The 26,096-nt window shown below is 33.1% G+C and overlaps 1 pseudogene across 1 annotated transcript; it reads right to left on the minus strand.

Moving 5' to 3' along the window:
- Nucleotides 1-2,124: 2,124 nt before the first annotated feature.
- On the minus strand, nt 2,125-23,496 carry LOC146914431 (polypyrimidine tract-binding protein homolog 3-like; annotated as a pseudogene). The gene is made up of 18 exons (XR_015014192.1): nt 23,198-23,496; nt 20,999-21,144; nt 14,284-14,353; nt 13,820-13,943; nt 11,871-11,937; nt 11,142-11,213; nt 10,973-11,049; nt 10,729-10,807; nt 10,332-10,455; nt 9,893-9,957; nt 9,743-9,792; nt 9,515-9,556; nt 9,377-9,428; nt 9,243-9,288; nt 9,133-9,146; nt 7,960-8,067; nt 7,729-7,872; nt 2,125-2,656 (listed from the first exon to the last, which is right to left on the minus strand). The product of XR_015014192.1 is annotated as a polypyrimidine tract-binding protein homolog 3-like (transcript).
- Between the last annotated feature and the right edge of the window lie 2,600 nt (nt 23,497-26,096).

A 26,096-nucleotide genomic window follows, 5' to 3' on the forward strand; every position in this document is an offset into this window, starting at 1 on the left:
ATTTAGGGACTTCCTGGCTCGGCACAATCAAGGTTCTTTATTGGTTTTAAAGCAAAATTTCATTAAATTCAAAAATAAAATTACAGGATAATTCATTTAAAAATTTGATTCAATTAAATGCGATTTAACTTGAATTAGTATTTGACATTTTACCGTCGGAGTTTTAAGAAAATTACAAAGGAATAAATCGGAAACATTCAACCAGCTACACCACTAACCATTTTTGGATGAAAAAATTAATCCGCTGACTAAATTATAATAGTAATTAAATATCAATATTAATAATATTTAAGGGAAATATTAATATTATTGAACAAGTTTGATTTAAAATATAACCAGTAATGAGCAATGGAATATTAAGGGTGCGTTTGTTTCAACTTAAAAAAAAATAGATTTTGAGTTAAAATAATTTTTTTTAGAGATTTTTTAAAAAATCTAAAGCTATTTCAGTTTGTTTACTAATATAAAAAATCATTTTTTTTTTATGATTTCAAGTTCTTACACTTGAGTTCCTTGTATTTAGGAAAAAAAAAAGATTTTGGAAAAGCTACTTAGAATAGCTTTTCATCTTGAGACTAAAAATGATTTTTTTAACAAAATGGTTTTTTTTTTAAATCTAAAACTAACACTACAAAAATAAAAATAAAAGTGATTTTTTAATTAAAAAAATAGATTTTTTAAATAAAAAAAAACCCAAACAAACGGGCCCTAAAACTGTCTAAAGGAATAGCTTAATCACTTTTGATATAATTATTATTCATTTAGTCACAAATACAAATTATTCATTTGTTTTCCTTGTCACATTGTATAATTTAGCTACTTTTGTTTTTCCAAAGAATATGGCATCATCATATTATTATTCACTTGTGAATACTAAATATGTGGATGACTTATATTTGAATGGCTTCTAGATAGTGTCATCTGCATTAGTTTGTTCAAGTTGAAATTGAATATTAAAGGCATGGTCAAATAGCCCTCACAAAAAGACCATTAATCAAAATTACACAGCCAATGTTAAAAATGTGATTACAAGTAGTAGATTAATTTATTTGACATGATACTCATATGGTCATTAAGGTAAGTCTACTGTGGGTTTTATTTCTCTAATTACCTCATCAAAGCATAATCTATGTCAAATAAGTTCTTAGGGATAATTGATTTGTGAATGCCTCCACCTCTAAAGTATTTTTTAGAACTCATTTGTCAAAAAAAATTAGAGTGTAATTCACATATATTGTTGTGATCGGAATTCCATAGTTGAATAATTGTGAAACTGTTTTTCGAGTTGGGATCCGTTCTGTTGACACCAATTTGACACCAAATCTCAACCGTCTTTTTTATTTAATCAAAGGCTCATATCTACTCGGTCAAAATCTAACATGGTCATTACTTTCCTGAATATTTGCTTATCTTATTTTTGCATAACTCCATTCAAGTGTCATCTTCGATATTTTTCTCGTATTGATTATTCGTTATTTCCCAGATTATTTCCTCCCTCTTCGTCATCGGTTTTCTAGATTCAAATGAAAATGACAACTTCTTCTCCATTGTTATATTCTTTACGGGTTTGAATTTGAATTTGAGAATTGAAATACTAAATGAGAATTATGCTTTATTCCAATACATTCTATTTCATTTCATAGTCATGATTTATCAATAAAATGGTAATTTCAGAAACCCAAATGTCATGCCTAAAATCCCACAAACAAAATCAAACCCATTCAAAATACCTAAGAGGGAATCCGTAAAGGAATTATAATCGTTTTAATAGAGGAATTAGATGCGTGATCCATAGAGGAATAATCCAAAAGGGGACGAGATCCATAGAAGAATTAGATGAGAGAAAAAAAAAATCCAGAAGAGAAGACGGAATAGCATGAGTCATGTTGAAAAAACGTTTCCAATGATAAAAAAGGAAAATAAAAAATAGCATGCGATTGAGAAAAAAGATGATCATGAAATAGAAACATGAATCAATTACGAGCCTTTCGATTAAATAAAATAGACAGTTGAGAGTTGGTGTCAAACTAAAGTTTGACATCTGGTGTCAATGGATCCTGACTCCTTTGTGTCAGAATCTAACTTAAAAGAACTTATAGAGGCAATGGAGATGAGAAGAAAGAGTAAAAGTCACAAACAGATTTTTATAATTTAATCCACAACCAATGAAGATGGGATTATCTGCATAAAAATTATCCTTCTAAAATTCAGAATCCTTTGTACCAAATACAATAGAATTCCTTTGCTCTTTACCAAAGTGCATCGCATCATATATTTTGCACTTGTGAAAAGGAGATGCGGACCACAAAGCCAGAAACTAAACTTGCATGCTTGCAAACTAGGGCCTCAGATGCCTCCTCTTTGGACTCAAACTGAACAAGGGCTTGCCTTTCCCATTCGTCTCAAAGACTTTGCAGTTGATGATGGTTCCATGCTCCTCCAAAAGACTGGCAATCTCCTCTGCAATAATGTCTTGTGGGAGAGTTGACATGTGGATGATCTTTGTCGGCGAGCAGCAATACCGATAGTTTTTAGCAGCATTTTTGTTGAACCGATTCAGATTTGACTTTGTGTATTCATGTGTGTCAGCACCTGGGATTATGTTTGGAGACCTTGAGAAGTTCACCTCCAAATGTTTTCCAAACAACATGGCACCCTATATTTGAAATTGAAAAAGTTGTAGTGATCAATTTGAGCAGAAAAAAACAAATTAATCTAAAAGCAACAATAACAATAGAGTTAGATTAAATAAATATATCAATGAAATGAAATGAAGCACATACTTTTAGCACACAATCTATCCAATTGTAAAATATCATTAGAATAAACAATCACAAAATAGATTTCTCCATTTTTTTGTTGTTGCGTGCAACATACAAAGGTGTCAAGATATATCCACTAACACTTGAAATTGAAAGTTAAAACAAATTCAATTACAAGGGAAATATTTATGGTGGGAAAGTGAAAACAATTTCAGTACTGGAGACACAGAAACGGCATGATTAGGGTACGAACAGTCAATTGTAAGTGTCTGGAGTGAACGAAATGTCAAAAACTGAACTTAAGACTCACTACTACAACAGAACTTTGAAACCAAAATGTGATATATTTTCTCTTCAACATTTCTTCATATCGTTTAATATTGTACAAATTACTGGGCAATTTGGGATGAATTCTTAAACTGCCGACAACAAAACTTAATATGGAAACTATCAACACTTCAGTCTGTTGATATGTAAGTGTTCTCTATAATAGTTGTGACCTCTAAACTGTTCTCCGAAATATTACAATTTATAGAGAAGCATAAGATTAGAAGGAATGATATACTTCATGTGCGGGAGCGGGACGAAAACAAAGCCCGCCAAGTAAGTTACATAACAAAAGAAAAGGTACCGAACAATACTCAACACACACAGAAACAGGTCTCGACTAGGTGAAGAGAAGATATTTGTGGGGAGACTGTCAAAACAACAGCAACCGGTAAGCACAACAGAGTTCCGAACAGATGAAACTCAAACAAGAGGAAGATGCGGTGACCACAGTGCTTTCTCTATAGAAGTTGGGGAAAGATGTCACAGTGCTGCTGCTGATAAAAAGTTGGCAGCTAATGGGAGTAATAAAGACTCCAGTCATGGTTACTGTTTGAGGTCACAGGGCTTTTTGGTCCGAACACATTTATTTTAGGAACTCATTACTATTATGTTATGACTTGAATCTAAATTCAAGTGGCTTTTTTAAATAAAAAAATTTAATTTCTTTTCTAATTATTTTTTACTGCTTTGTTATGCAGTAGCTTGAGCAAAAACGAAAGCCCAATAGTAAATTAAGTAAAGAATGATGAATTATAAATTCCATTATTCTCTGACTATATTAAATTAATTAAATATTTTCTTGATAAAATCAAATAATTTTGAATAAAATATTACTTAACTGCAAATAATTTTCTTATTTCTACAAATCAACTACTTTTAAATGGAGAAAGGTTAATTTAGTTTATGTTATGGATGTGTAACTTATCAATTTGGTAGGATTTTACAATCTTGTTATCCTCTTGCAATCTTAGGTTTTGCAAAATTAATCAAATCATTAATATTTGATTAAATGGATGTGCAGATTTCCACATGTTATTGATCTTTAAGGTATTCAAAGAATTTCTTAGGCACCGATCAAAGCATCTTTGTATGATATTGACGTTTGTGGCCAGAGTGCGTTAACAGCAACATCCACACCATCCGAATTTACTCCTTATGGACCGGGCATCAATTGTTGAAAAGCCACGGTCAACAAAGAAATTGTTGTGTTTTTGCTTGACCCATTGATATTTGTAGAATTGGAAACGTTTTGAGCATTGGAAATAGACAGATTATAGTCGGAGATGACAAATCCTAAGGAAAGAAGTGACAGTGTTGATGAATCTAAACAATTGATGGAAATATTTAACTCCGGTGTGTTAAAAGGAGAAAACACAACATAGGATCCCAAAAGATCTATGAAGTATTCTTGAATGATCACCACAACATAGGCTACTTACATGAATTATTGCTTTCGGTATTATTAACTTGATTGTCAATAATTCATGTATACAGCCTATGGAACCTCCTCCACCAAATGTTGTGGTGATCATTCAAGAATACTTCATAAATCCTTTGGGATCTTATGTTGTGTTTTCTCCTTTTAACATACCGGAGTTAAAGATTTCCATCAATGGTCAAGATTAATCAACGATGTCATTTCTTTCTTCATGATTTTTCAACTCTAATATAGTCAATCTCTTTCCAATGCTCAAAACATTTCCTATTCTACAAATATAAATGGGTCAAGAAAAAATGCAACAAGTTCTTTGTTGACCGTGACTTTTCAAATACTGATGTCTGGTCCAAAAGGACTGAATTTGGATGGTGTGAATGTTGTTAACTCACTGACCACAGTCGTCAATAATATTACTGATGCTTTTATCAATGCCTAAGAACTTTGAATACCCCTAAAATCACTAAAATGTGGAACTTTACGAATCCATTTAATCAAATATAAATGCTTTGATTTGATGCCTAAGATTGTAAAATGTGAGACAGTAAGGTCTTCCCACAAACTCCAAACTCCCAAACAAAACCTAAGAGGGAAGATATAAGAGGAAAAAAAACGAGGAATGAAGAGATAAAAGAAGATGAAGAGGATAATGGTTGAAAAATTAAAATGAGTATTTTGTCAAATTGTGGGTGATTGAAATTTTATGAGGTGTAACTAGAATAAATCAATTAGATTTGATAATGGCTATTCTAGTTAAGTTGTGAGCGGCCCTATTTTGATCTTTCTATATCCTAAAAGGACATAAACTCGGGTCGAGTTAAAAGTACGCTCCTTTCCGCAATCAGGCCCTAATAGTTGTTACAGAACTTGTTGCCTTCCTAAGCCGAAATTAGGGTTTTTACATCTGAGTGAATCTTCATCTTCTCATCTTGAAACTTGTTGATAAGCTCTATTGTCTTCAAAATTGCCAACGCTTCCGCTACTAGAACTTCAAGGAACCCAAACATTCCTCAGGTTGCAGTTCTAGAATCGTGTCGTTTTCCTACAATAACACCATACACAATCCCCATCTTCCCTCATTTGATAGGTTCGTGTTTTACATAGATATTGCAGGGTTGTCATTCCTTTTGTTATCTCGATTACGATTATGTTGAGTTACGATTTTGTTGGATTCTAATAGTATTTATAATGTGATGATCAATATTATGCAGATCTGCTTTCTTTGGCACGAAATCTTTGCACCTATTATCATCGAGTTGGTATTTGTTCAGAAAATCTGAAAAAGCGGCTAATACAGGTATGAACTAAATTAAATTTCTATGTCACTTTTGAGACATCCCTAAATTTCTCTCATTAGCCGCATTTTCAAACTTTCTAAACAAATACCAACTCGATGATAATAGGTGCAAAGATTCCGTGCCAAAGAAAGCAGATCTGCATAATATTGATCATCACATTATAAATATTATTAAAATCCAACAGAATCATAACTCAACATAATCGTAATCGAGATATGAAAAGAAATGACAACCCTGAAATATCTATGTAAAACACGAAGCTATCAAATGAGGGAAGATGGGGACTATGTATGGTGTTATTGTAGGAAAACGACACGATTCTAGAACTGCAACCTGGGAAATGTTTGGGTTCCTTGAAGTTCTAGCAGCGGAAGCGTTGGCAATTTTGAAGAAAATAGAGCTTATCAACAAGTTTCAAGATGAGAAGATGAAGACTCACTCGAATGTAAAAACCCTAATTTCGGCTTAGGAAGGCAACAAGTTCTGTAACAACTATTAGGGCTTGATTGCGGAAAGGAGCATACTTTTAACTCGACCCGAGTTTATGACATTTTAGGATATAGAAAGATCCAAAATTGGGCCGCTCACAACTTAACTAGAATAGCCCTTATCAAATCTAATTGATTTTTCTAGTTACACCTCAGAAAATTTCAATCACTTACAATTTGACAAAGTACCTTTGAACTCATTTTAATTTTTCAACCATTAACCTCTCATCTTTCTTCCTCTTCATCTTCTTTTATCTCTTTATTCCTCGTTTTTTTTTCCTCATATCTTCCCTCTTAGGCTTTGTTTGGGAGTTTGGAGGGGAGGGGAGGGGAAAGAAAGGCTTTGAGAGTTTGGGAGTTTGGATGGTGTGAAAGTAAGGTCTTACCAAAACGAAAAATTACACACACGTTAAGTTAACTCCTTTTCCATTAAATATGGTTGATTTAAGGAAATAAGAAAATTATTTGTAGAGTTAAGAAATATTTTATTAATTGATTTTATAAAGAAAATTAATTTAATATGGTTAGGGAAATTTTTAAATTAATTCATCATTATATACTTATTTAATTAATGGGCCTTCACGAGTAAAACAGCCCAAACCAATGTTGATGTAGAACAGAAAACAACAGTAAAAATATTATTAAAAAAGAAAGGGAAAAAAGTTTTAAAAAAGACCCACTCAGTTTTTGAATCAAGTCAAGCAACAAAATGGTAATAGCTTTCTTTCCTCCCCAACCACCTACCTCCATTAGTAGGTTCACTGTGCCATCTTTTCTCTGATTCTTCCAGAGCAGGCAAAAACAAGGTCGCAAGATATTTGTGAGATTTTTTGCATTTTCACCACAAACTCAGTAGAAAACGATTCTAAAAGCAATCTGGATCACCAGGCTTGAGTGAGATCATGGAATTGCATGATCTTGCGATATAAATCGCGATTATGACAACATTGTGACAAAAGGGTTTAGACAGAAAAAGGAGAAGATAGAAAAAGATGGCTAATATTAGCACAACCGAAGTATAAGTAATTGTACATGCCTAATCCCACTAACAATAATACTAATGGCCGTAATATCTTCTAACAAAAATAGAAAAATATAATAATTTTCTCATGTTTTAGAGTATCGTGTATTTGCATATATAGTGTGAATATTGTGTTCATGTAGTACAAGTACATTATATAAATCAGTGACTGTATTGTGTCGAGTGTGTTGCTGCCAACTGTCAATAATTCTTAAGTGCCGAACTGAATGCATCTTAATAAATACAGGAGTGCATATCAATCAAACTACACGGTTTCAAACAGATTAAATTTTGCACATTCACACTCAGATTCTAATATGCAGGCACGACTAAAAAGATATCACAAGATCTAGTATAAACATTATCTAATAACCAAGATATGCATGAAACTAACCTTCAGAAAGTGTACCGCCAATTCAGCTTGGAAACCATCTCCCATCTGAACAAGTGCATGATCTGGTTTACTTCGGAGAATTTTGATTCTGACAATGTTCCCATAAATAGAGAACAAGTTGAACAGTTTGCCCTCGTCGATTCTCTGAAATAACAAAATTTCAAACAAACATTTAAATAAAAGGGAGACAACTTTCTTGCAGAATGAAAAGTTCCAAGCAAATGTACTTACGTCAGGATTGAGATTTGTGACAAGAATTGTACACCTCTCATTTGTTCCAGTTATTCCAGGAGGCAAATCTCCCCCGAAGGCAGCTTCAATTGCTTGAGCATTGTCCATCTATAATTCAAAACACGTTGATAAGTATGTGGAGGGATTAACCTATGTGTTTAAAACGTCTAATAATTAAAATCTTTAGAATGGAAATCTTTCAATTAAGCTAAACAAAACATTTTAAGTGCATGTGCAGTGCACAGTACTATGTCATTTCTCACAAATTGGATGAAAATATTATAAATTTATTAAATGTGTATCTACAGTTGATTTACAGACAAAAAAATTATAGTAATGTATTTATAAAGTAATAATGTCATTTAATCACAAAATCAAAGAATATGCAATACAGTTTCACGATGCAGAAAGCTCAATAAAAACCTCCCTATGAATCAAACCCCAGTATGAGAAAAAAAAATGCTTCTAAATATTTTTGTCCCTAAAAACATTTTTAAGAATTATTACCTCTTTAATTATTTCCTTAAAAAACCAGATCCGTGCAGCCGACTGCACGTAAATATATTTAAAATAAGAAAGGAATAAAACATCAGTCCCCATCTAGATTTATTGTCAAAAATAAGAAAAACTAAATTCCCACAATTGGTTGCCAATGGGGAGACTCAATTTCGTTTGGACCTAACTCAATCCTACAAAACTGACTTGTAAAATGAAAGACGTATAAACTCATTTCCGAGTCATATTACATCCAACTTGGGACTCTCAACAAACCCCTCGTGGCCAGGACTGGACATTTGGAGTGTGACCCGACTCTAATAAAAGGGCAGGCTCCCCCTAAGTACGCAAAGTCCGGGAAGAAGTTCCACCAAGATATGAACCCGTGACCTTTAAATTTAAGTCACATGACAACAACTATACTGTTGCGCCGAGGCTCCCCTTCTCAGATAGGCTCTAAACCATCTTAAAATTTAGGACTCTCAAAAGGAAGGCATTAGGAAAACTAGGTATTCAGCATGTTCAGATTTTTAATAACTTGGTGAAAATAGAAAATTAAGAGACATAAACTGTTACACATTTCTTGTAAGATGCAAACTGATAGCAACTTCTTCATATATTAAACCAGGTATCAATAATTGCATATGGCGATTTCAACTAAGCGTGAAAAGTACCCACCTGTGAGGATCCAGCTGTAAAAAGCAAATGAAAAAAATATTAATATATAACAAATGACCGCAATAACCAAACAAAACAAATCAACCCGAGAAAATAAAAATATTTAGCACCTTGTCTAGGTCCAGAACCTTGAATCCCTTCATCGCCATAACCAGACTATCTCATAGAAGATGAAAATAGTATTAGAATGAAGTTGACAAAGATTAAAAAAAAATAGATTATAAAAAATTCACATAGAACGTACTTGTGAAGATTGGCCTTTCTGCTCCGTGGGCAGATTTGGGTTTGCGAAGTCCCTGAAGAAACGAAGAATAAACTCAGTAACGATGAATACGATGTTAAAAGATAAATCACGTTGACTAAAAAAAAACGATTGAATCACCTTGACCAATCATTATTGTAGTTCACTTGTAGTTCATCAAGGCTGCAACCATCATAAACAGTGAGAGGGATACAAAATGAGCCAGAAAAGGAGCACATCAAAATTCTCCAAATCCACTATTATATTTTGGCCGTAGCTCATTTCAACGTGGAACTTTAGTTTTTCCAACTCACACCCAAAACTAATATATAAAATGAAATTGCTGAGGAAGAGATAACTTTAACTTACTTTGAGAACTGAATGTCCAGCTGACAGCAACCATCATAAACATTGCGTCCCTACAAAAATTCCAAAAGTACAATCATCATCATTCAGAAAAAACAATATCAGAATTAACAAGAAGAGTAAAGCATGAAGTTCATGTAATCGCAAAACAACCTGCAATGCACCTCTGGCAGTCACAGCACTCTGACGAGTCTCATACTGAATGAGAGCTTGAAACCCTACATAACGATAATCTTCATCCATTACGATAAGGAATTTGCTTGATGTCACAAAATGGTTCATCATGATGTGTCACAAAATAATATTATTGGCCATTCACCCAAGTTTTTCGTCAAAATCTTATTGAAAAGTATATTCTTGATTCTTAAAAATTGACGCGTGTAATGACATAATATTTGTGACTGATTTTTCTCATGACATATATTACAGAAACAAGAAAACATAATATGTTTGAAAATAAATTTTTCCTGTTTATTTACAGAAAGATAAAAAAATATTGATATGTTTCAAAATAAGTTGTAGCATAATAATCTCAAATGCTCTTCACAAGAAAAGAAAGATAGAGAAAGAAATAAATCTGAGAGAATCTAACCAGCTGACTTCTGAAATGTTACAATCTTTTCCACATCTCCATGGCGAGAAAATACTTGATGTAGCACATCCACAGTCATAGGATACAACACTTGATGAATTGTAACCAAGAGAATTCGATTTGGCTGAGCATCCGAAGAGTTGGCGACCGCAGACCGCATAGAGAAAGAAAAGAGATAGAAAAAACGAGAATAAATAGAGAAGTATAAGATACATGATATACGGAAAGAGAAAATTTAACAATAAACCCATTATATGGAAAATAATGTGATTATATAACTGTAAAATATTATGGATAATACAAATGCCAAAAGAAAAAGGCTAATTGATTCTCCTCTTTTTCCACAACCAAAAAGGTATATATTTTTGGAATAAAGAAAAACCAAAATAAAACCAACCTCATCTTCTCGGCCTTGACTTTGATTCGTTGTCGTTATTACTCGATGAGAGGAAAATTGGACATAAAGGTTTCTCCCCCTTGAATGAAACATAACAATAATTACGTAAGTTACATAAACTGCAATTACTTAACATCAATGGGATTGAATAGTACTTTTCGATTACCAAAAATATGCAGTCCAACACCAAGTTAACAAAATAGTAGTCAAGTTGCATAAAGAGAAATAAATAATCTGTGTTTACCTTATGCTTGGTTGAGCATTTGCATAAAATTCTACAGCCCTAATTGCAGAAGGAATATTCTGCATTTGGAGAAGGGCCTGCAAGAAAGATGAAACAATTCATCTGTGAGTTCTATTTGTAAGAGTCAGAGAAAAACCAAAAAAAATCATTTGAAGGAATGAAAGAAAACCTGATTTTTGGAACGCAGCACCATAAGCTTTGTTATGACTCCAAAAGGCTGAAACAGCAGAAGCAAATCGTTCTGCAACAAGAATAATATTGATGATGAATAAGATGAAACATATATCCGTATCACTGACATTCAAGTGATGTGCATGAATTGATGCAATTCTATGTCATTGATATGAATGTACGATTTAACAAATTTTCAATTTATATTATAAAAATTGGCAAACAGAAGGAAGAATAGGAAGAAGTTTAACGAAAATTTTGAACTGTACATTCATATCAAGGACACATGATTGCACCAATTTATGCAAATATCGCATGATTTAAAATCTTTTATGATTCATCACAAGATACATCAAATTCTGTCAACAGAATATAATCTACCGACATGATTTTGCAGATTTCTTTCATAAACATAGCAATTAGATCAAATCAAACTTCAAATTATGTCAACAGAATATAATCTACAGACATGATTTTGCAGCTTTCTTTTATAAACATAGCCTAAATATAGATCAAATCAGAGCCCGCACAAACCGTTTCAATTAATTTCATAAAAAAGAAATATAGAACTGATTACAATATCAATAAGGATCTAAACTAGCTTCTTTCTTTCGCATACAAGAGTAAATATTAACAAAAAAACACAGATCAGACCATAATCGGGTTGATCAAGTGAATCCATGACATGATCATATTAAAAAACCATAAACAAAAAGAGAGATGGGTATTCAGCTATCTCAGGTCCAACATTTCTAATGTGAATGACCTTTGAATGTTCAGCCATTTCAAATTACCTGTAAAAAAAAAACCTCTAAGTTAGAATTCCCTCAACATCCCTCAACTCATCAATAGATTGACCGACAAAAACTAATAAATTAGTGATTATGTTAATTTTGAAAGGTTCAACCCTAAAATTCATTCGGATTTCCTCAGCTCATTAATCACATTGGATGAGCGGTGAAATTGACAAAAACACAATGAGCCACCGTGATTTTGGCCAAAGCTACACTTTGTAGCTTCACAAAATTACAGTGGCTTAGCATGATTTTTCAATCTCACAGTTCGTCCAAACATGCACAGATGGTAGTATTAATGATCAAACCCTACAATTTAATAACAACATTTTATCCAAACATACAAATGCTTACAATGAAACTCAATAACACAATTCCAACTTCAAAACACAAATTAATAAAAGGGAAACAAAAAGCTGCACATATGAATCATAGCAATTAATCTTCAAAACCGATTTTTCAGAAAATCAATATTCAATTATATAAAATCTTGAAGCTTCTCAAAAAGTGCTAATCGAATATAATTTCAAACTTTATGTGCTACTCAATTCAACTTACGAAAAACTCAAATGCCAATTTGAAAAATGAATCTATAAATGGTGAAAAAAATTGATACACAGCAAAAGGGGATCTATAATTTGTAAAAAAGGGCGCAAACAATTCATCAAAAAGGTGTTATCTTAGTACTTGGTACAAAATGAGACAGTTACGCAGAAAAGCAACCAGAGAGAGATACATACAAAGAGAGCTACTGCCTGAGGAGAGAGAGATACAAAGAGAGCTGCTGCCTGATGAGAGAGAGAGAGAGAGAGTGTGTCTGTTTGTTACTCGTGCTATTTATGCTGTCGTATTTTTCTTGCCCAATACAAGGCCCAAAACTTTATTTACTCACAAGGCCCAAAACTTGTGATTTGAATTTCATCGAACATCGTTCAGCTTCGACCCATCTGACCAAAGCAAACAGAGGAGATTCTTTTTATGTGTGAAACCAAGGTTCAAATCTAAACTGTTCAATCTCAAATAAACAGTCGAGATCTATTACAACGTCAAATTGGGTGAAAATATCACAGCAGTGAATCCAGGTCCAAATTTATGAGATTAGGGTATTAAAAAGCTATTTATAATATCTTTTTTTGTTATTTTGTTGGCCTAGTGGCCACCACATACACAAATAAACATACACGCACGGGGAGGGGAATGTGGCGACCCGGGTTTGAACCCGAAGTTCCACATAAAATGCCCGCACAGGCACAACCAAATGACTAGGTTGTAGCAATGAGGACAACTTTCTAATACATTGAATCATGTAGTCAAAAATAAAATACATTGAATCATTTATTTCATAACTTATATTCTATTCAAACTTTGAATCCATACAAAAAGAAATAAATTGAAATAGTTATATCTAAATGAAATAATAATTGTATTTAACCATAAGAGTTAATATACTCTTGAACCATATACCTATTATAAAAACGTAAGAAAAACAGACTTTCTAATACATTGAACCACGCTGTCAAAAAAATAAAAAATACATTGAACAAATTAATTTCATAATTTATATTCTATTCAAATTTAGATTATGTACAAAAAGAAATAAATTTAAATGATATATCTAAATGAAATAATAATTATATTTAACTATAACTTTACTTTTTTTTTTTTGGTCAAGTAACTTAGTGACTAGATTCACATGCTTTTAAGTCTGGGGAATCCGGGGTTCGACCCCCGGCCCTTGCAAATAATGTCCCTGCGACTAGCTACCAACTGAGCTACACAAACGAGACAACATAACAGTTACTTTACTATGGTCCATATACCTATTGAGAAAACTTCAGAAAAAACATAACAGTACAAGTATTTCAAGAAATTTTTCACCAACCTTGAGGCTTTGGAATGGATGTATGTTTGAAAACGACGTGAGTTGGAGTACATAATATCCGCTAATACATCATGGATTAACAGCTTTTCGACTGGAATATCATCCACCAATTGGCAGTCACGCACTGTAAGGGTAGTTCTCATAGTGTTACATATCAATAAATTTTAAATTTAACAAATATCTTCTACTTCTTTTTTAGCAAAAGCCTAACCGATTTTACGTAATAAAGGTTACAATCTTAAAGAATATCATGTGATGTAAAACACAATTAATATACACTATCTAGGGTAAATTACCCTTGTAAAGAAGAGAAAGATTTCCTTTTTAAAAACAAAATATTGTGGTTTCATGAACTTGATTGAAGCATGGAAGGAGCATGAATACTGAATGTACATTAAATCATCTTTGAGAAGCCGTTGAAGGAATGACTAATTAAAAGATACAAAAGCAGAAACCAAAATTACCAGATGTAACCATTAGTGTTGAATCATGAATAGCTCCCATATACCGCAGCATACGATATTCAGTAAATCCCTGCAATGCAGTCCTCTCTTAGTTGAAGGAACATTCAAGTTCAAAGTGCAGTAACAAATTAAAATGTCATTCATCCGCTAGATCAACTATTATCTACAATTACTATTGGTAAATAATGTCTAGAGAAGTAAGAAATTTATAATTACACTTCTGAGATATGTATTAAGAGTGATGCTATATCTCACGAAGAGCTTCGCTCGCGAACATCTAAAAACAGACCATGTGTTTTATCAAAATGAAAAAAATACACGTCCTCAAGAACAAAAAATTTACCGTCACACTGTCATTCCAAGTTTACCTTTTAAACCATTGTCTAACTTGATCTAATTGCAAACATATGAAGCTCTATATAATCAGTTTAACCCAACTAGATGCAATTTCATAAGTACTGATAGCAACTTCAAAATACATGAGAGGTAAGTCAAGTTTGCAGGCGATGGCAGCTACCATCGAATCGTCGCCGGCGAAGTGAGGTTAAGTGGCCATGGTCTTGTAGACTTAAGAAGGCGTGAAATAATATTGGAGAGAGAAACTCATCATTTAAAGAGAGAAGCTAATTTTTTTTTTTTTGGTACAAAAGAGAGAAGCTCAATTATTAATAATTAAATAATGCAAGTCGATGGTGCATCATGATTCAGGACAAACTCACTATCCGCTTTTTCACTATATTCAGCATTGCTCATGTATTAATTGGTTAGAAAATTTTAATCGTGTTTGTGAGCTATGAAATTGGCTAGAAAGTTTTATAATATTTAAACAAGCAGGTGAAACACCGATCAAAAGCCGATTGGCGATTAAGTGAGGCAGACCCGGCCCAACATACTTATAGGCCCAAAGAAAATATTAACGTGAGGCATTAACTATAGGTCATCACAGTTTAACCTTACAATATAAAATAAGAGGAAAAACAGTAAATAAAAATATGAAGCATATATTGATTTAAATCCAAAATGTTAAATTAAACATAAGGACCTTAACCATAAGGCTACATGCAATTTTTTTACCTAAGCTACCTGACACTAAACATGTATATCAAGCTAAAATATTGGCGGGCATAAAGTCCTTCCTTTACTTGCCTAATGGTTGGGCCGGTCTTTAAGTGAGGCCGACCGATCTTAGAGATCCCACCAGAATCTGATTTTACACCCGAGTTAGATCACCAGGTAGTTGTAAGATCGTAAAACCATACTACAATTTAACTTGACATCTGAACAACACTATCCACATAGGTTGCCGGTGAAACATAACCTAGATCCACCTTCATCTTTTCATCTAATCCAATTGGTCGTCCATATTTGGCAATACCAACATGAGTATTGGCTTCCTTGATGGTACCTAAAGTTAACATATTGGACTCAATTATATAGATAAAAACCTGTCCTCAAACGTTGTTGAGGAGTTAACAACTTCTTTCCATCTACGCGGATATTGATAATAAGTTAAAAGAGAACCAAGATTGAATAAAATCTAGAACTCTCATTTCATATGTGATTACATTCAATTAATTCATTATCTCCAACTATTACCAGTACTTGTCAATGTCGTGTCTAGTGTCCTTCAAAAAAAAAAAAATGCCGTGTCTAGTGGGTATGTCTGTGTCGGTGCTTTGTAGAATTACCCCAAACTTAAATCAGTAAACAGAAAACTATCCACAAAAAATTATATAAAATATGGACAACTTATTCCGACAGTAGGATGCATAATTTCAGTGAAAAACCATCATGGTCATACCTTCATAATTCAAAAGGTCTTGCATGTTTTAATAATAAAAAATTTAGATGCAACTTGACATCCAACATGATAAAGAGTCAAAAATTCACATTAAATTGTCAACTTATGAGAAGATGTAGAATCCATACCTTTAGAAGTACATTCGTAATCTATTACATAAACAGATACATGATATCGCAAAGGACTTTCTTGTCCTCAAAACATAGGGATTAAAGACACCATGCCATCAACATAATGAGGAAAGCTAGCTCATAAAATGAGGGTATTCTAAACCCCTAGGGTTTGGCCTGGTGGTGAAGGTTTGGGACCTAAAGTTTGCTCCTCTGTGTCTCAGTTTCGAATCCCCAAAATCAACAATTCTTGTGTCGGGTCAATCCATATACAGCTTTGCTCTGGCTTCAATTGGGTCGTGCTAGTGGACGGTCCGATTGGTTTCCGACTGGATACCGAGTTTTAAAAAAATAATCAGGGTATCCATATTACAAACAACTTCTCATTTCACATTCTACGCCGTCATCAATTAATAGAAATAACACTGCATTTGCATATAAATTAAAATAAATTGATTAATGTTATTCAATTTGGGAAAGTAATTTAGCATTTTATAAACACTGACACTAACACGGACACGGCAACCGAACACATAATAGTGGCATTGACACGTCGACTCTAAGACACGGCTTGAACATATGGAATCCCAAAAACTTGTTGAAAACAAAATTTAATTGAGTTTGAAATCTATATTAAAGAGTTTTGTATTATTATTACCTTATCAGCAGCAACGCAATTGGGAATACAATGATGAGCAGGTCTCCAAGATTTATCCATGGCTCGGCAGCCTCGTTGAAGGAAACCTTGCTGATGTTGCTTCGATGGATTCCATAACCTTAAGACCAATTCATCTTTGGTTTATTTAAGACCAATTCATCTTTGGTTTATTTAAGACCAATTTGATATGACCAACATAAATTTTTGATATATAAAAAACAAATTTTATTTTTAAAATTTTACATATTTCAAATGATCCTTTTATCATCATGACTAATATTCTTTAAACGTTGCATTATGAAAATTAATTGGATCCGATCTCTCTTGACCAATTTTATTTAAAAATATTTAAAACATTAAAATATCAATGATGACATGATTTGTATCCATATTTGTTAAAAATTAATTAATCAAAGTTAGGAAGCATTAACTCAATTTGTTTTTAAAAACAAAAAATAAACTAAAATCAGTTCAGATAAAAAGTGTTAAGAGAGGGAATAAACTAAAAAGAACTATTTCTTTTATAAATGCCTAGATGAAAAGTTTTAGCTTATGAGTTTACGAAAGGTTTTGTTCAAAGAAAACTCACGAGAAAAGAAATCAACTTCTTGTTCCCAAAATCCAGTCTTTTCCTAAATTTCTTTTATTTCTTCCAATGGCAAAGAAATCAAGTTCTTCCTCTTCCCAAAATCCAAAACAACAACATGAGAAACCTTCTTCTTCCTCAAACACGAGTAAGAGTATTTTCACTCTCAATGACGAAATTCTTATTCTCAATCGCTTCTTAGATTTCAAATCCGAAACGGGTCAAAATACAATAACAGATTACACTCCTTTTTATAACTCCTTTAAGGAGTAGCTTAGTGTGAAACCAACACAAAGCAAATTAGAAAAAGGATTTGGAAGTTAAAACAAAAATATGAGAAGATGAAGAAGAGGAAAACCAAAAATTTCCTACTAGATCCTATAATGTTCTTGAGAAGAAATTTCTTTACCTTTCTCACATGTTTGGGGACAAGACAATGAAGAAAAGAAGGAAAATGATGCAAAGAAGGAGGAGCTAGAGTCTGCTATTGTTGTCGATAATGAGGAGTTTACAATACTGATAAAATGGGTTTTTCTAGTTTGAGGGAAATATTCCAGGAAGGGATGGAGTTGATTGGGGAATCGGATCAGGTAGAGTTGGATAGAATGTGGAAGGAATTGAAAGTTCAAGAGATGGAATTGGCTTTGGAGTGTGCTCAGTTAGTTAAGGACTTGTTGACGTCATTTCTAAGGCATTGCAGGGATCGTCTTCGTCTTGGATAGGTAAGAGCACGCAGGATATAACAATTGTTGTTAGTGATGTTTAGTTAGTGATGTTTAGTTACTAGTGTTTAGTTAGTGATGTTTAGTTAGTGATCAAAACCTCACTAACAACAATTGTTCTATCCTGCATGCTCTTACCTATCTAAGACGAAGACGATCCTTGCAATGCCTTAGAAATGGTGTCAGTCGAGTCCTTAACTAATTGAGCATGCTCCAAAGTCAATTACATCTCTTGAACTTTCAATTCCTTCTACATTCTATCCAACTCTACCTGATCCGATTCCCCAATCAACTCCATCCCTTCCTGTAAAATTTCCCTCAATCTAGAAAAACTCATTTTATCATTATTTGTAGACTCCTCCTTATCGACAACAACAACAGACTCTAGCTCCTCCTTCTTAGCATCAAGCATCATTTTCCTTCTTTTCTTCATTGTCTTGTCCCCAAATCATGTGAGAAAGGTCAAATATTTTCTTCTCAAAAACATTATAGGATCCATGAGGAAATTTTTTGTTTTCCTCCTTCTTAATCTTCTCATATTTTTGTTTTAACTTCCAGATCCTTTTTCTAAGTTGCTTTTGTGTGGGTTTCACACTAAGCAACTCCATAAATAAAGGAGTTATAAAAAGTAGTGTAATTTGTCAGTATTTTGACCCGTTTCGGATTTGAAATCTAATAAGCGATTGAGAATAAAGATTTCGTCATTGAGAGTGAAGATCCTCTAGCTCGAGTTTGAGGAACAGGAGGGTTTATCATATTGTTGTTTTGGATTTTGGGAAGAAGAACTTGATTTCTTTGCCACTGAAAGAAAGAAAAGAAATTTGAAAAAAAAAAAAGTGAATTTTGGGAAGAAGAAGAAGATCGCAAGTTTTCTTTGAACAAAACATTTCGTTCATAAGCTAAAACTTTTCATCTAGGCTAATTTATAAAAGACAGAGTTCATTTTAGTTTATTCCGCTCTAAAACTTTTCTTCTGATCTAATTTTAGTTTATTGTTTTTTTTTAAAAACAAATTGAGTTAATGCTTGCTAACATTGAATAATTATTTTTTAACAAAGATGGATACAAATCAATGTCATAATTTATATTTTAATGTTTTAAATATTGTGAAATAAAATTGGTCAAGAGAGATCGGTTGCAATTAATTTTCATAATGCAACGTGTAATGATTATTAATCATTTGAAATATATAAAATTTAAAAAATAAAATTTGTTTTTTATACATCAAAAATTTATGTTGGGCATATCAAATTGGTCTTAAAAAAATTGGAGATGAATTGGTTAGTAATTAAACCCTCTGTCTTTTTTTGGTGGTGGCCGGGGTTTGAACCCCGGACCTTGCATATTTTTATGCATTGTCCATACCAATTGAGCTAAGCTCACAAGGTCTAATTAAACTCAAATCAAATTAATTGGATCCGTTTCGTTTTCCATATCAAAAAAAGGTACTAAATTATTGGACAAATTAATTATGGTTACTATAAATTAGACCTATGAGTTAGCAGAATTTCACCTCACAACTCTAATTGCTCAACCAAAATGTCATTCATCCGCTAGATCAACTATTATCTACAATTACTATTGGTAAATAATGTCTAGAGAAGTAAGAAATTACAAGTACACTTCTGAGATATGTAGTAAGAGTAATGTTATATCTCATGAAGAGCTTCTCCCGCGAACATCACGAATACCCTTACTATTATATATTTTTTTTTTCTTTATATCTACTATTAAAAACAGACCATGCGTTTTATCAAAAAGAAAAAGAAAAAAAAAGACATGTCTTCAAGAATGAAAAATCCACCGTCACACCGTCATTCCAAGTTTACCTTACCTTTTAAACCATTGTCTAACTCGATCTACTTGCACACATATGAAGCTATATAATTAGTTTAACCCAACTAGATGCGGTTTCATAAGCACTAAGAGCAACTTCAAAATACACGAGAGGTGAGTCAAGTTTGCAGGTGATGGCAGCTACCACGGAATCGTCACCGGTGATGTGAGGTTAAGTGGTCACGATCTTCTAGACTAAAGAAGGCGTGAAATAATAGTGGAGAGAGAAACTCGTCATTTAAATAGAGAAGCTCAATTTTTTTGGTACAAAAGAGAGAAGCTCAATTATTAATAATAATGCAAATGGATGGTGCATCGTCATTCGGGACAAACTTGCTATCTGCTTTTTCGCTATATTCAGCATTACTCATGTATCAATTGGTTGGAAAATTTTAATTGTGTTTGTGAGCTATGAACTAATTGGCTAGAAAATTTTAATATTTAAACAAGCAGGTGAAACACCGTGCAAAAGTAAACTTTTCTACCCAGGATCACACAAATTGCAAAGGAACTATAATCTAATTTCATATTTCTAGAAGTGAGGCAGAGCTGGCCCAACATACTTGTAGGCCCAAAGGACATTAACATAAGGCCATAAGAAGCATATATGATTCGAATCCACAATGCTAGACCTTAACCATAAGGCTAGAGGCCATTTTTTACCTAGGCTACCTAACACTACACATGTATATTAAGCTAAAATATTGGTGGGCCTAAAGTCTTTTTACTTGTCTAAAGGTTGGGCCGGTCTTTAAGTGAGGCCTACCGATACAAGAGATCCCACCTGAATCTGATTTTACATCCGAGTTAGATCACCCAGTAGTTGTAAGTTCGTAAAACCATAGTGCAATTTAACTTGACATCTAAACAACACTATTCACATAGGTTTCCAGTGAAATATAATCTAATTTTGTATTTCTATCCTTTTGATGAATAATAGGAAATGAACATGAGATTTATTAAACATAAACATAAGAAATGTAAAAGGGCATTTAAATGTACCTCTCCCTTTCCCAATTGAGCACCAGTTGTCGGGTCAATGGCAACAGATCCAATAACAATAAGATCCACCTTCATCTTTTCATCTAATCCAATTGGTCGTCCATATTTGGCAATACCAACATGAGTACATGCTTCCTTGATGGTACCTAAAGTTAACATATTGGACTCAATTACATAGATAAAAACCTGTTTGTGATTACGCGCATATTGATAATAAGTTAAAAGAGAACCAAGATTGAATATAATATATAACTTTGATTTCATATGTGATTACATTCAATTAATTTGTTATCTCCAATTATTACCAGTATCGACTTGTCAGTATCGTGCCTGTCTTTGTGTCGGTGCTTTGTACAACTTCACCGAACTTAAATTAGTAAAACAGAGAACTATCCACAACAAATTATACAAAATCTAGACAACTTATTCCGACAGTAGGATGCATAATTTCAGTGAAAAACCATCATAGTCATACCTTCATAATTCTAAAGGTCTTGCATGTTCTAACTTGACATCCAACATGATAAAGACTCAAAAATTCACATCAAATTGTCAACTATTACATTAACAGAAACATGATATCACAAAGGACTATCTTGTCCTCAAAACCGAAGGATTAAAGACACCATGCCATCAACAGAATGAGGATTCTCAAAAACTTAGCTACTACTATCCATTATCAGATGTGTCTATATATTCTCCTCAAGTTTACTTGGGCATAGTTTGCGAGTTTGGAGGGAAGGGAAGGGAGGGGTTTGGAAAAAAAGAAAGGAGCAAGTGGAAGAGATAGATGATGTTAAGAGGGGAAAGCTTTGGGAGTTCATTTTTCTTGATAATATAAAATCCTCCTCATTTGTTCACAACTTATAAAATCCTCTAATTAAAATAATGTGGTGATTTCGACAACCCTTGTAATCGTGTTTGTTCACAACTTGTAAACATCTGAATTTTACACAATGAAGTTTAAGCCAGCCCGTTTACATCAAATTGGGCCACTGGTGCAGTTGTGTATGGCCTCTGAATGTGAGTATAAGCATAATCTCCTACTTATTATGAGCATAAAAAAGGGCAACCCGGTGCACTAAAGCTCCCGCATACGCAGGGTCCCGGAAGGGGTCCCACCATTTGCTGTATTGTTTGCAGCCTTACCCTGTTTTTTACACAGCATAAAAAAGGGCAACCCGGTGCACTAAAGCTCCCGCATACGCAGGGTCCCGGAAGGGGTCCCACCATTTGCTGTATTGTTTGCAGCCTTACCCTGTTTTTTACACAGCATAAAAAAGGGCAACCCGGTGCACTAAAGCTCCCGCATACGCAGGGTCCCGGAAGGGGTCCCACCATTTGCTGTATTGTTTGCAGCCTTACCCTGTTTTTTACACAAGAGGCTGTTTCCAGGACTTGAACCCATGACAACAACTTTACCGGTTGCGCCAAGGTTACCCCTCTATTATGAGCATATATAATTCATTTATATACCTTTTTTTCTAGATCTCTAATACAAATCAAATTATTAAATGAACTTTGAATCTCACGTTCAAAAGCTAGCTCATAAGATGAAGGTATTCTAAACCCCTAGGGGTTGGCATGAGAGTGAGACATAGAAGTTTGCTCCTCTCTAGGTCTCAATTTTGAATCCCCAGTGTCAAAAATTCATGTGTCGGTTCAGTCCATACAGAGCTTTGTTCTAACTTCAATTGGGTCCTGCTAACGGACGGTGGGTTTGGTCCCCGACTGGATACCGAGTTTAAAAAGAAAGTGAAGGTATCCATATTACAAACAACTTCAATGAAAATTACACTCATATCACATTCTATGCCGTCATCAATTAACAGAAACAACACTGCATTTGCATATAAATTAATATGAATTGATTAATGTTATTCAATTTGGGAAAGTAATTTAGCATTTTACAAATGTAGAACCAAATTTCTCCACCAACAATTTCTTGAAAACAAAATTTTATTCACTTCAAAACTATGAAACACTGACATACACAGACACGGCAACCGAACACATAACAATGACACTGACACTGACACATCGACACTGATAGTAATTTAAGAAAACTGACAAAATTAAATGTAATCGCATGCGTCTGTATCAGTGTCGGATACAGAAATCATTGAATAATATAATTCGATTGAACACATGGAATCCCTAAAACGTGTTGAAACAAAATTGAATTACGTTTATTGTTACCTTATGAGAAGCAGCAACGAAATTGGGAATACGATGATGAACAGGTTTCGGATTCTCGCCCTTCGAATCAGCTCGCATCGAAGATTTCTCCATGGATAGCATAATCGTAATGTCTGTGTTTCCTTCCATTTTGGGACAAATTCAGTGTTTCCACTTCTAACTACCAAGTATAAGAAGAGGTTTAAAATGTTGAGTAAAAATAATAAAAGTAACACTAAATTTTAAAGGGGTAAAAATGGATTTTAGGTAAAATAACAAAGATGAAAATGAAAGAAAAACGATATGTTATTAGCTATGAGCTCAAACTCTATTTGAAATGACGTTTTAAAAATAAGTTATAAACTAACGATGAAATGACAATTATTAGACAAGTTTTTTTGTCATATAGAATTTCTTTTCCCATAGCTTCTCGTCGTCCAACATATTTTTCATTAACTTCGTTTGGATTATAATAAAATTCAAATCATTTTTATTACATTAATACGCCTAAAGTTAGACACCTCACCACAACAACAACAACAACAACCAAGCATTATCTCGCTAAGTGGAGTCGGTTATATAGATCAACTTACGTCATAGTGTTCTATCATAAACCATATTTAGATCCAACTTATTGACCTCTAAATCTTTTTTAATAGTTTCTCGTTTAGTTCTCTTATGTCTTCCTCTACCTCTTTTGACCCGACTCTCCTCCATCTGATCTACTCTTTTTACGAAGACATCTACATGTCTTCTCTCTAGATGCCTAAACCATCTAAACCTATTTTCCACCAACTTTTCTACTAATGGTGCTAATCCCACTCTCTCTAATGGTGTCATTCCTAATCATATCCCGTCTAGATATACCTTCACTTTTTACTCATGGCATTAGTCCATATACCTGCACGTTTTACTCTAAATATCTCTATCACCCATGGCGCTTCCTGACTTAAGTGTCAGAGTGTGTGCAGATACACCACGCCATATGGAGAAGAAGATTTATACGGATGAAGGTCCTACGTCCAAAAGTCACTCTTCACCACCATCCAAAGACCTCTTGGAAGGTACCTTGAAGGTTCTTTATTGGTTTTAAAGCAAAAATTAATTAAATTCAAAAATAAAATTACATATAGTTCAGTTTGGATAATTCATTTAAAAATTTGATTCAATTAAATGGGTTTGACTTGAATTAGTTTTTTTATATTGTAACATCGGAGTTTTAAGAAAATTACATAGGAATAAAATGCCAACAGGCAACAAGCTATGTCCCTAACAATTTATGGATTAAAGAAATATTCTCTTGTTTTTATTTTTGTACAAGTTCTGCTTGTAAATACTCTGTTGACTTTGTTGTCTTCTCCTTAGTACATCTTGTGTTAGAAAAAACACTTTAATTTAGTAATATATTCTATTTTAGCCTCTTCAAAAAAAAAAAATTCTCTTGAAGACTATATTATAGTTGTATTTAAATATCAATATTAACAATGTTTAAGGGAAATATTAATATTATTAAACAGGTTTGATGTAAAACATAATTAGTAATGAGCAATGAAATATTAAAACTGTCTAAAGGAATATCTTAATCACTTTTGATATTTTAGTCACAAATCCGTCAAATTATTCACTTTGTTTTCCTTGTCACACTGTATAATTTAGAGACTTTTAATTTGTTTTTCCAAAGAATATGGCATCATCATATTATTATTCACATTCTTGTCACATGGTAGATTTTGAATACTAAAGATGTGGATGACTCATACTTGGATTTCTTCTAGATATTCTCATCTGTATTAGTTTGTTCAAGTTTAAATTGAATAGTAAATGCATACTCAGTCAAATGGCCCTCACAAAAAGACAATTAATCAAAATTAGGCAGCCAATGTTAAAAATGTGATTACAAGTAGATTAATTTATTTGACATGATACTCATATGGTCATTAAGGTAAGTCTACTATGGGTTTTATTCCTCTAATTACCTCATCAAAGCATAATCTATGTCAAAATTGTGCTTCTCCGTGCATATTTTTTCATAAAGCATAATCCATCATGACTTAAGGTATAATTGATTTTGTTTGACAAATAAGTTCTTAGGGATAATTGATTTGTGAATGCCTCCACCTCTATAGTATTTTTTAGAACTTACTTGTCAACAAAAATTAGAGTGCAATTTGCATGTCTTCTTCTGACTGAATTCTATAGTTCAATAATAATTGTAAAACAATTTTGGCTTAATTGCACTTTTCCCCTATCTTTTGTTAATTGTGCGATTTTGCACCCCATCTTTTTTTTTGAGCGATTTTGCACCCCATCTTTTGCCAACTGTGTTTTGTTCAAAATCATCATTAAAAGAGGGGGAAAGGGGCAAAAAATGGGGTGCAAAATCGCTCAAAAAAAGAAGAGGGGTGCAAAATCGCACAATTAGCAAAAAGATAGGGGGCAAAAGTGCAATTGAACTCAAAGATGGGGTGCAAAATCAGAAAGGGGGCAAAAAGATGGGGTGCAAAATCGCTCAAAAAAAAAAGAGGGGGGTGCAAAATCGCACAATTGGTAAAAGATAGGGGGAAAGTGCAATTAAGCCAACAATTTTTTATATAAAATAATTGCTAAAACTTAAAGATGTAACTTAGTAACTATTTTACAATTGTATTGATTCACATATGGTGAAAATCAAATATTTAGTATTTAAAATAAAATAAAAAAATTAATGTCAAAAAATAAACAAAATAAAAGATGTTTCACATCAATCTTTACTAATATGTTTTTAGCCTCTTCCAAAAAAAAAAAAATACTTCACTAATATATTTCTTTTGGCTATGTTTGGATATTTCAAAACCAACGAGCGGAATAGATTCGAAAGGAATATAGTGAAGTAAATGGATTAAAATTCATTTCTTTGTTTGGATATATAAAGAAAATAGCA

This window comes from Medicago sativa, chromosome 6, assembly GCF_051527215.1.
Source record: "Medicago sativa cultivar Bolivia chromosome 6, Bolivia_mono, whole genome shotgun sequence".
Lineage (NCBI taxonomy): Eukaryota > Viridiplantae > Streptophyta > Magnoliopsida > Fabales > Fabaceae > Medicago > Medicago sativa.